Genomic DNA, 12,751 nt, shown 5'->3' with positions numbered 1-12,751 from the left:
TTTTTAATTACAGTTTATTCATGAATCGTAGGGTTAAGCCTAAAGGATAATTAAACGTATGAGATCATTTTAACGTAAAACGTCAATTTACTTAACTTGTCGATATCTATTTTCTAAGTTATCCATATTCCCTAATTTCACTTTCACGTTAAATAATATGAAAACTAAATTGTTATCCTATCAAAAGTCACAATTGAAATATAGTAAAGCATGTATTGGAAATCAAACAAGAATCTCCACTAACCTTTGTCTAACTCTCGTTAAGTGACACTTTGTTCTTACATGTAAATCACTTTACCATTTTTTCGAATATTGTTAAAAAGAACAGATTTCTTAAATCATAGTGGACCTTACTACAGAGGTCCGTAATCATATCACACTGTATCTGATAATTCAATCATTTGATATTATCTTTTAATTTTCGTCGATAAACATATATTGAAACTAATACGTTTATGTAAAGTATCATTCATCAAATACTTTGTTAACGTTCTTAAGTCATATAATTGATTTCATAACTTATTTTCATATCAACCAAACCGTTTATTGTTTTATTAATATTTCTTAATTTAATATACACACATATACATATCTATTTACACATAATTGTTCGTGAATCGTCGAGCACAGTCAAAGGGTAATTGATTACATGAGTATAATTCCAAAACTTTTGAGATTAAATTTTACAGACTTTGCTTATCGTATCAGAAACATATAAAGATTAAGTTTAAATTTGGTCGGAAATTTCTTGGTTGTCACAGTACCTACTCATTAAAGAAATTTCGTCCCGAAATTTGATTGGGATGGTCATGGCTGACAATAAGTATGTTTTCATGACGCATACGAGTTGGAAATTTGATTTTTATCATCAATGAGTAACATGGATAAAACAATTCGTTTATGTGAAGAGTACAAGTGAAGCTTTCACAAAAGAGTGATATGAATAAATGCAGGTTCGTCTTAACTGGTGACGCAGTCATGGTTGATTTCTGGAATTTAAGGGATTTAGAGAAAATCTTCGTAATAAGATTTGATTCTTCGGTAATTAAGGAAATTAGGATCCTCTTTGGTTAAATACGATAATCTGTCTTGATTGTTCTGTCTGATATTTCACTATAAATCTAGCCCTTTCTTTTCCTTATTTCCACAACTCCCATTCTCTATACTTTCTTCCTCAATTCATATTTCTAAAAGATTGTGGAAATGCTTCATCCAGTTCTGATCCTTGATCTTATTCTGACTATCACAACAATCATCCTTCTATTTCAACTCCCACCGGAGGAATCTGTTTACTTCTACTTCGCTCTTGAGGTAGTGGTTTTCTTAATCCTTTCTTGCAATTGTCTTTCCATAATTATTGACATCTACGGTTAATGATCTTTTCTGTTTGCTGCGATTTATACTTCCCTTTCTATTTCGGAGCTTCATGCTTTTGTTTTCTTTTCGCAAGTAATGGTCCAGAATTCGTAGGTATGGAGTTTTGAATGAACATGACTAATGTTCTAAGAGAGAAATTGTAATAGCACGATCTTGATTAGTTAAATTACAAGAAGTCACAGGAAAAGCTAGAACTATCATGAAATATGTTCTTGATATAATTAGAGATTAAGTAGAATGTAAGAGTCATGTAACATGGTACATGATGACGGTATGGTCTGTGAATCATCATGTTTCATTAAAAACTCAGCATGACTTACTATAATATAATCACGTTGATCAAGTGTCATTATATTATACTAACTCATGCTTCAGTTCCCAATACTTCTTCAAAAACATTCATAATTTAAACTTGAAGGTTACAGAATATAGGAACTAAACAGTTTCCTTTATGATGTAATACAGATAACACAAAGAGATAGATGATTTCAGATAAGAATAGTTATGAAAATATCTTTAGAAATATCGAGGATATTTATAACGAAAGATACGATGATATCTTAGAATTTATAAAATCGACAGATGATGAGGAAAATTTGTCCACAAATATTTAGAGTCAGGAACAAGGTATTCGTTAATGACTTTAACAGATATTGAATCATTTGGATTCTTTAGAGGCAGATTTAGTCTTTGTGATTTTTCTACAGGCTCCTTCATGGTTTGCTTAATCTGTTTTCCAGTTCTAACATTTCTGAGTTTTGCCAACATACTATTCTTTATCATCAAACTTTCGACTGTTAAGGTCGTTTACAGTTTTTGTTGCTTCATTCAACATTTTCCAAAAATTCGGAGAACTAATTTGTAGTTTGGGGTGCTTTTCAGAATTTCAGAATTGAAGATCATAATTCTAGGAGATAAATGTTATACGTATACATATAACTGTTGATGTAGAAACACTGCGAGATTCAAAATACTAATTGCTGATACTCGATAATTGGTATGGTAATTATCGTTACAAGATGAAGATGAGTAGATGATGGGGTTTCAATGAGTACATATAATGATTTTTTGGAGAGGCTTACGCTAAAGAGTAACGAAGTTTTCGGTACATCTGCTAATAATATAAAAGGTTCCCCTGTAACGATGACGAAAAGACAACTTATATATCAAGGTCATAATAAGGCTAGTCTGACTGAAAAGTCGAAGTTGACTTACTGGAGCTGTGACAGAATTTGCTACTTTGAAAAGGGATCGCAAAGTTATTTTTGGTAATAAATGCCAAAGGATCTGACATAGATATGTGTTAAGCTGTTACTTTGGTTTCGAGAGTTTTTTTTCCAGGTGTATCGCTATACGCATAAATCCTTCTTTCCGTTGATAACATGAGGTTGGTTGATTCTCTCGATTGTTCCTTAGTTGAGGTGTTTTCAAAAATTTTGAAGGGTTTGAACGCAGGTTGTCCTCGTCAATATCCGTATGATGCAATCGTCATGATTCTTGAATGATTCGAACATCTTTCTGTGTTTTATGAATAAAAGTGATGTTCTAGTATAGTTTGGATTCAAAGTATGATTTTAAAAGATGTAAGGATCTAAGAGTGATGTCTCCTGATCTGTTAAAATCAGAATATGTAATTGGATTTGTATGAAAATGGTTGTTATGATTTTTATGAACGAATGTATATCGTCGTGAAAGTAGTGAGTATAGTTAATGATTTGCTGAATCAGAATCGAAGAATGTAACATATTAATTGTGAATTTATATATCTCTCGGGTATTACCTACCCGTTAAAAGTTTCACAAGTAATATTTTGTATAAGGGAATTTTATTACAGTCTTTATGAAAATACATGTATATTTTCTTCAGATATAATACAGATTTAATGAGTTAATATCAAATTAAAATCATTTAATTTACATTTACAGTTGGAATTATTATTGAGAAATCCCTAAAACTTTAGAAATTACGTAGCCTTCGCTGAGTATTTCTTCCACTTGAATGAAATTATGAATATTATTCATCTATTGATATTTCTTTGATGAATGATGTTGATGTTCGTGGAATTCTTGTGAACTTCGCAAGTCACAAATGATGATTTCTAGAGATTTTTGAGTATATCGAAAATGAAAGTGTAAACTCAAACTTGTATTTGAGTAATACTCTTGGGTTATTATGAAATGGAATCTATTAAGTCGGAGCAGAGATTATAGTTAACGATTGTTAAATCGTTAATGAAGGATGTACATCATAGCATATTAGTAACATGAATTAACCGAGTAGTATCTAACAGTTAAGATTCACACGTAATAGCTTAGTACAAAAAGATTTATTATGGTTTCAAAATTTATATATATACATATAAATTCTTCAGTGTGAATGAGTTAATACTTCATAACTCGTTGGTACAATATACTCGTTGTTGATCAGTGATGATGTTCGCGGTGATTATGGATCTGGCGGAGCTTGTGATGTTGTAGGTGCTGCCGATGCTGACGACACTGACGGTGCTGTTGATGCTGACGGTACCATTAGTGTTGTTGGTATAACAAGTCTAGCTTGTAAATCGTGCGCCATTCCGGTCATAGTTTCATTTCATCATTTCTATTCGCCCACGCATCTGGTTTACAATTAGAACTAGAATAAATAATCTCTAAAACTTTTAGAAACCATATATTCTCTGCAGAATGTTTCTTCGATGAAGTTATAAATCAATACTTCATCGTTTGTTGTTTTTGGTATTCTTTGGTAGCTACAATGCGTATGATGTTGATGCTCAAGGTACAAATTGTGATGTTGAGGTGTAGGATGCGGAGGTTATTGTTGGTGGTGGTAATGGTACTGTTGGTGTTGATGATGGTGGTACTGCTGATGCCGGTGATGCTTGTAGTGACCTGAACTTTTCCATGTTTATATATATTAAATGAAATTGATATTTACATGATTAAGTGTTTCCAACATGTTAAGCAATCAAACTCGTTAAGAGTTGATTAATTGAAATAGGTTTCATATAGACAATTGACCACCCAAGTTAACCGGTGATTCACGAACGTTAAAACTTGTAAAAACTATATGATGACATATATATGATTATATATATAGTTAACATGATGTTATGATAAGTAAGTATCTCATTAGGTATTTTAATAATGAGTTATATACATAAAATTGTGTTTATTGAATTAAGAAACTCGAAACGATATATATAACGATTATCGTTATAACAACGTCTTACTAATTACATATGAATCATATTAAGATATTGTTACACTATGTTTAATCATGATAAATGATAAGTAAACATGTAATTATGTATATTAACAATGAACTACATATGTAAAAACAAGACTACTAACTTAAGGATTTCGAAACGAGACATATATGTAACGATTATCATTGTAACAACATTTAAATGTATATATATATCATATTAAGATATATTAATATATAATAATATCATGATAATATAATAATTTAACATCTCATTAGATATAATAAACATTGGGTTAACAACATTTAACAAGATCGTTAACTTAAAGGTTTCAAATCAACATTTACATGTAACGACTAACGATGACTTAACGACTCAGTTAAAATGTATATACATGTAGTGTTTTAATATGTATTCATACACTTTTGAAAGACTTCAAGACACTTATCAAAATACTTCTACTTAACAAAAATGCTTACAATTACATCCTCGTTCAGTTTCATCAACAATTCTACTCGTATGCACCCGTATTCGTACTCGTACAATACACAGCTTTTAGATGTATGTACTATTGGTATATACAATCCAATGATCAGCTCTTAGCAGCCCATGTGAGTCACCTAAGACATGTGGGAACCATCATTTGGCAACTAGCATGAACTATCTCATAAAATTACAAAAATATTAGTAATCATTCATGACTTATTTACAAGTAAATAAAATTACACATCCATTATATCTAATCCATATACCAACGACCAAAAATACCTACAAACACTTTCATTCTTCAATTTTCTTCATCTAGTTGATTTCTCTCAAGTTCTATCTTCAAGTTCTAAGTGTTCTTCATAAATTCTATAAGTTCTAGTTTCATAAAATCAAGAATACTTCCAAGTTTGCTAGCTTACTTCCAATCTTGTAAAGTGATCATCCAACCTCAAGAAATCTTCCTTATTTATAGTAAGATATCTTTCTAATACAAGGTAATACTCATATTCAAACTTTTATTCAATTTCTATAACTATAACAATCTTATTTCGAGTGAAAATCTTACTTGAACTTGTTTTCGTGTCATGATTCTGCTTCAAGAACTTTCAAGCCATCCAAGGTTCCTTTGAAGTTAGATCTATTTTTCTCATTTCTAGTAGGTTTATCCACAAAACCTAAGGTAGTAATGATGTTCATAACATCATTCGATTTATATATATAAAACTACCTTATTCGAAGGTTTAAACTTGAAATCACTAGAACATAGTTTAGTTAATTCTAAACTTGTTCGCAAACAAAAGTTAATCCTTCTAACTTGAGTTTTAAAATCAACTAAAAAACATGTTCTATATCTATATGATATGCTAACTTAATGATTTAAAATCGGAAAACACGAAAAACACAGTAAAACCGGATATACACCGTCGTAGTAACACCGCGGGTTGTTTTGGGTTAGTTAATTAAAAACTATGATAAACTTTGATTTAAAAGTTGTTCTTCTAGGAAAAATATTTTTGTTATGAACATGAAACTATATCTAAAAATCATGGTTAAACTCAAAGTGGAAGTATGTTTTCCAAAATGGTCATCTAGACGTCGTTCTTTCGACTGAAATGACTACCTTTACAAAAATGACTTGTAACCTGTATTTTCGACTATAAACTTATACTTTTTCTGTTTAGATTCATAAACTTAAGTTCAATATGAAACCATAGCAACTTGAAACACTCAAAACAGATTTAAAACGAAGAAGTTATGGGTAAAACAAGATTGGATATTTTTGCTTGTTGTAGCTACGTGAAAATTGGTAACAAATTTATATTAATCATATCCTAGCTAACTTATATTATATTATACATGTATTCTAATATATTATGTAATCTTGGGATACCATTGACACGTATGCAAATGTTTTGACATATCATATCGACCCATCTATATATATTATTTGGAACAACCATAGACACTCTATATGCAGTAATGTTGGAGTTAGCTATACAGGGTTGAGGTTGATTCCAAAAATATATATACTTTGAGTTGTGATCTATCCTGAGACATGTATACACTGGGTCGTGGATTGATTCAAGATAATATATCAATTTATTTCTGTACATCTAATTGTGGACAACTAGTTGTAGGTTACTAACGAGGACAGCTGACTTAATAAACTTAAAACATTAAAATGTATTAAAAATGTTGTAAATATATTTTGAACATACTTTGATATATATGTACATATTTGTTATAGGTTCGTGAATCGACCAGTGGCCAAGTCTTACTTCCCGACGAAGTAAAAATATGTGAAAGTGAGTTATAGTCCCACTTTTAAAATCTAATATTTTGGGATGAGAATACATGCAGTTTTATAAATGTTTTACGAAATAGACATAAGTAATTGAAACTAAATTATATGGGTGAATGATCGAAGCCGAATATGCCCCTTTTGCTTGGTAACGTAAGAATTAGTAAACCGATCTACTAATTGACGCGAATCGTAAAGATAGATCTATTGGGCCTAACGAACCCCATCCAAAGTACCAGATGCTTTAGTACTTTGAATACATTTTTATCATGTCCGAAGGATTTCCCGGAATGATAGGGGATATTCTTATATGCATATTGTTAATGTCGGTTACCAGGTGTTCACCATATGAATGAATTTTATCTCTATGTATGGGATGTATATTGAAATATGAAATCTTGTGGTCTATTATTATGATTTGATAATATATAGGTTAAACCTATAACTCACCAACATTTTTGTTGACGTTTTAAGCATGTTTATTCTCGGGTGATTATTAAGAGCTTCCGCTGTTGCATACTAAAATAAGGATAAGATTTGGAGTCCATGCTTGTATGATATTATGTAAAAACTGCATTCAAGAAACTTATTTTTGATGTAATATATTCTTATTGTAAACCATTTTGTAATGGTTGTGTGTAAACGGTATATTTTAGATTATCATTATTTGATAATCTACGTAATGCTTTTTAAACCTTTATCGATAAAATAAAGGTTATGGTTGTTTTAAAAATGAATGCATTCTTTGAAAAAAAACGTCTCATATAGAGGTCAAAACCTCGTGACGAAATCAATTAATATGGAACGTTTATAATCAATATGAACGGGACATTTCAATGCTGCTGGTGCTTGTAACCTTTGCACCATATTTTCTAAAGCTAATACTCGAGCATGAAGCTCGTTGACTTCTTCTATTACACTCGGATGATTGTCGGTTTGAACGAGTGGATGAATAAGATTCAGAATTTGAGATAGTATATAATCGTGACGAGATACTCTGGAAATGAGAGAGAAAATGGTGTTGGTAAGTACTTCAGGTTCTTCGCCAAGAGGGAAATGTGGTAGATGGAAAGGATCACCTTTTTCTTGTCTCCAATGATTTAGCAGACTACGAACCCATCCTCAATTCATCCAGAATAGATGATGGCTAATTGGTTGATCCATTCCGATCACACTGCTTTCGGAGCTTGAGTGAAACTCCATATCAGAATCCGAGGGACATGAAATAGTGGCGAGTTCTATTTCATACGATTGAATAAAGGATTTTTTGATATGAAATGATTTCCGGCTATAGTATGGTATTCTAATTACATAGAATATATATATATATATATATATATATATATATATATATATATATATATATATATATATATATATATATATATATATATATATATATATAGAACAAAAGATTTCGTAGATTACAGAGAAATTTACGGAATATGTTAGGCAAAGTTTACAGTAACAGATACGCTAAGATATGAATTACCAGATACGCTAAGATATGAATTTTGTCTGTACACTGTTCATGCAATCAATGCAGTAAGACGTGTCTAGACTAAAAATAATAAGCAAGTAATTTTTGACAGGAAATGATAAGCAACCCTTTTTGATATGCAACTAAGGTCGAAGTCCAGACTCACTAATGCATCTTAATAACTATCAGTTAGACACACTAATGCAAGACCTGGTTCGCTAAGACCACCGCTCTGATACCACATGTGACGACCCGTCCTAATCCATAAGGACGAATACAATAACATATGGTTACATTGTGAGGTATTTAACCTCTATATGATACATTTTACAAACATTGCATTCGTTTTTAGAAGACAAACTTTCATTACATCGAAAGTTGACATGCATGCATACCATTTCATAATATCCAAACTATAAATGACCTAATCTGTCATTTATCTAATAATAATCTTTATTGAACTCAACGACTTGAATGCAACGTCTTTTGAAATATGCCATGAATGACTCCAAGTAATATCTTTGAAATGAGTAAATGCACAGCGGAAGATTTCTTTGATACTTGAGAATAAACATGCTTACAAGTGTCTACCAAAAGGTTGGTGAGTTCATTAGTTTATCATAAACAATCATTTCCATTATTTTAATAGACCACAAGATTTTCATTTCCATTTCTCATAAATATACATCTCATATCATGCATTTCGCAAACTGCATAGAGATAAAAATCATTCATATGGTGAACACCTGGTAATCGACAATCGAACATGATAAATTCCCCATCATTTCGGGACTCCCATCGAACATGATAAATTCGAAGTACTAAAGCATCTGTACCTCGGATGGGGCTCGTCGGGCCCGATAGATCTATCTTTAGGATTCAAGTCAATTAGGGTGTCTGTTCCCTAATTCTTAGATTACCAGACTAAAAAGGGGCATATTCGATTTTGATAATCCAACCGTAGAATGTAGTTTTGATTACTTGTGTCTATTTCGTAAAACATTTATAAAAGCAGTGCATGTATTCTCAGTTCCAAAAATATATTGCAAAAGCATTTAAAAAGGGAGTAAATGAAACTCACAATACTGTATTTCGTAGCATTAATGCAAATAACGGCACTGAACAAGTGCAGGGTTGGCCTCGGATTCACGAACCTATATTAAGTACATATATTTATATGTTGGTCAATAGCTGTCTAACAATTTAGGTCAAGTCGTAGTGTATCACAATCCTAATGCTCGAGATTATCATGCAAAAGTCAACAAAAGTCATCTAATCCAAAAATGACTTCCAAAATCAGTTTATGTTTATTTTATAACTTAAATATAGTCATTTTATATATTTAAATATATTTATCAGATTTTATTAGAGTAAATAATAAAAGTCATTTGTTAATAAAAAATTATATTAAAATTTATATATGATAAAAATATACTTTTATATATCTTAAGTAATAAAATTTATAAAGTTCACTTAATATCATAAAAATATAGTGGTATGTATTATTATATTACGTGTGGTATAAATTTCTTTGTATCACATATTTATTTGATAAGATAATATTGATAATAATAATAATAAATAAAAGTTGTATTATTTTATAATAATAATAATTATTATTATTATTCTACTAATAATAATAAAAATATTTATATTTACTAATGATGATATCAATTATGATAAAATGATAATTCTAATCATGATAATTTTAATAATAATGATACTTTTTAATAATAATAATATTTTTATATAACAATAATAATTCTATTTAAAATGATAATTTTTAATAATAATACCAAAATGATAATAATAATGATATTCTATAATAACAATGATATTTCTATTTAAAATGATAATTTTAATAAAAATGATAGTCTTAATATTAATGATACTTTTAATAATAATAATAATAATAATGATAAAAATAATGAACACGTTATTTTTATCTGAAACAATATCTTACAATATTTTAATTTTATCATGATACTTATACTCATTATTTACTAATCAATTTGTTTAATAGCTTTTAGTCCTTTTTTATATCGCATTCATAATAATGATAATAATAATAATAGTAATTATAATAATGACATGATACTAATATTAGTTTTAATGATAATGATAATAATAAATATTATAATAATATTAATGATAATACTAATAATATTAATTATAATAATAATAATAATAATAATAATAATAATAATATTAATATTGGTAATATTAATAATAACCTTAACGATAATAACGATAGTAAAAATAATAACAATAACAATTTTTAATGATAATACTTTTATTAATAACAATAATGATACTAATAATAATAATAATAATTATTATTAGATAATAATAATAACGACGATAATAACGATGATAGTAATAATAATAATAATCATTTTTAATAATAATACTAAAATTAATGATAATCCAGTTGACTATATCTTTTAATCCGTTCATCGAAACCATACGCTTTCTAAATGAAAAGTTATTAATTTTTCGCCAGCTTTCCAACGTCATGCATATCATATACCTTATCTCAGTAGCATATGTATTAAATTCATGATTTATCATAAACTATCTAACGACGAAACTAAGCATACAAGCATGCATAATCATATATACACGAGCACTAGTCAGGGATACACTATTAAAATATAAAAGATAAGATATGAATGCTCACATATCAATATTGCGATTCAAAATTGCAGGAAAGTACGTAGACGCAACGGAAATAATAAACGCTAGGTTGACCTCATGAGCTATACCCCCGAACAATACCCATAACCTCCATACCTATAACCCATAATTTCCTTAGCTCTATCCAGCTCGTAAAACCCGTTTTGAAATAACTCGCTCATGACCTCGTCGTAGTATTTTATGTATAACTAATACTAGTAATACTAATATTAATACTACTACTACTACTAATAATAATAAGATTAATAATAATAATAATAATAATAATAATAATAATAATAATAATAATAATAATAATAATAATAATAATAATAATAATAATAATAATAATAATAATTTAATTAATATGAGTAATAATACGAAGGGAGGATGAATGAATAAGAGAAGGAAACGAATTCGTTTTTTAGGGATATCAGCCACCAACCCCCTCATGCACTTGCATGAGTTTGTGAGAGGGATCTCATGCGAGTGCATGAGTCCCATATGCAGCTCACATATGCTCAAAAGTCTTTGCCGATGTTTTTATATATTATTATTTAATATATAATATATTTAATTTATATAATTAATTATATATTATATAATATTTACGTGCATAGTTGACTTGTAATTTTTGTTCCAATGACTTGTACATTGTTACCCGATTTATGTCCTGGTTCCGGTTTCTCGAACGCATTTTCGTACGCTTAGAAAACTAGCACTCTACGTTATGCGACAAGTACCTTTATAAATAATTAGGCTTAAAACATCGATAAACTATATTACTCAAAATATAACTTGTACGTTTGAGGGTTATGGTCATTTGCTTCAATAAATCATCGTCTCGTTATTTATTAAAATATATTAAATAATATTATTAAAAATCTTTATTATGAGAAAGATAAGCATAATCTATTTTTTATATAACTAAATAATATTATATTTTGTCACGTTATAAAATATATATATTATCGTTTAGAAATTTGTATACAAATATATATATATATATATATATATATATATATATATATATATATATATATATATATATATATATATATATATATATATATATATATATATATATATATATATATATATATATATATATATATATATATATATTCGAAATCTTTATTTAATGATATAATTTTATAGTCTTTCAAAACTACTTATGTTTAAAATCATTAAAAGTTTTTAATATAAATAGTTATATCCATAAAACATTTTCATTTAAGAAAGTAAAATCACATTTAGAGTAATACAGGTTTTATAATTTTTTAATTACAGTTTATTCATGAATCGTAGGGTTAAGCCTAAAGGATAATTAAACGTATGAGATCATTTTAATGTAAAACGTCAATTTACTTAACTTGTCGATATCTATTTTCTAAGTTATCCATATGCCCTACTTTCACTTTCACATTAAATAATATGAAAACTAAATTGTTATCCTATCAAAAGTCACGAGTGAAATATAGTAAAGCATGTATTAGAAATCAAACAAGAATCTCCACTAACCTTTGTCTAACTCTCGTTAAGTGACACTTTATTCTTACATGTAAATCACTTTACCATTTTTACGAATATTGTTAAAAAGAACAGATTTCGTAAATCATAGTGGACCTTACTACAGATGTCCGTAATCATATCACACTGTATCTGATAATTCAATCATTTGATATTATCTTTTAATTTTCGTCGATAAACATATATTGAA

This window comes from Rutidosis leptorrhynchoides, chromosome 1, assembly GCF_046630445.1.
Source record: "Rutidosis leptorrhynchoides isolate AG116_Rl617_1_P2 chromosome 1, CSIRO_AGI_Rlap_v1, whole genome shotgun sequence".
Taxonomy (NCBI): domain Eukaryota; kingdom Viridiplantae; phylum Streptophyta; class Magnoliopsida; order Asterales; family Asteraceae; genus Rutidosis; species Rutidosis leptorrhynchoides.
Note: the sequence above shows the minus strand (reverse complement) of the source record.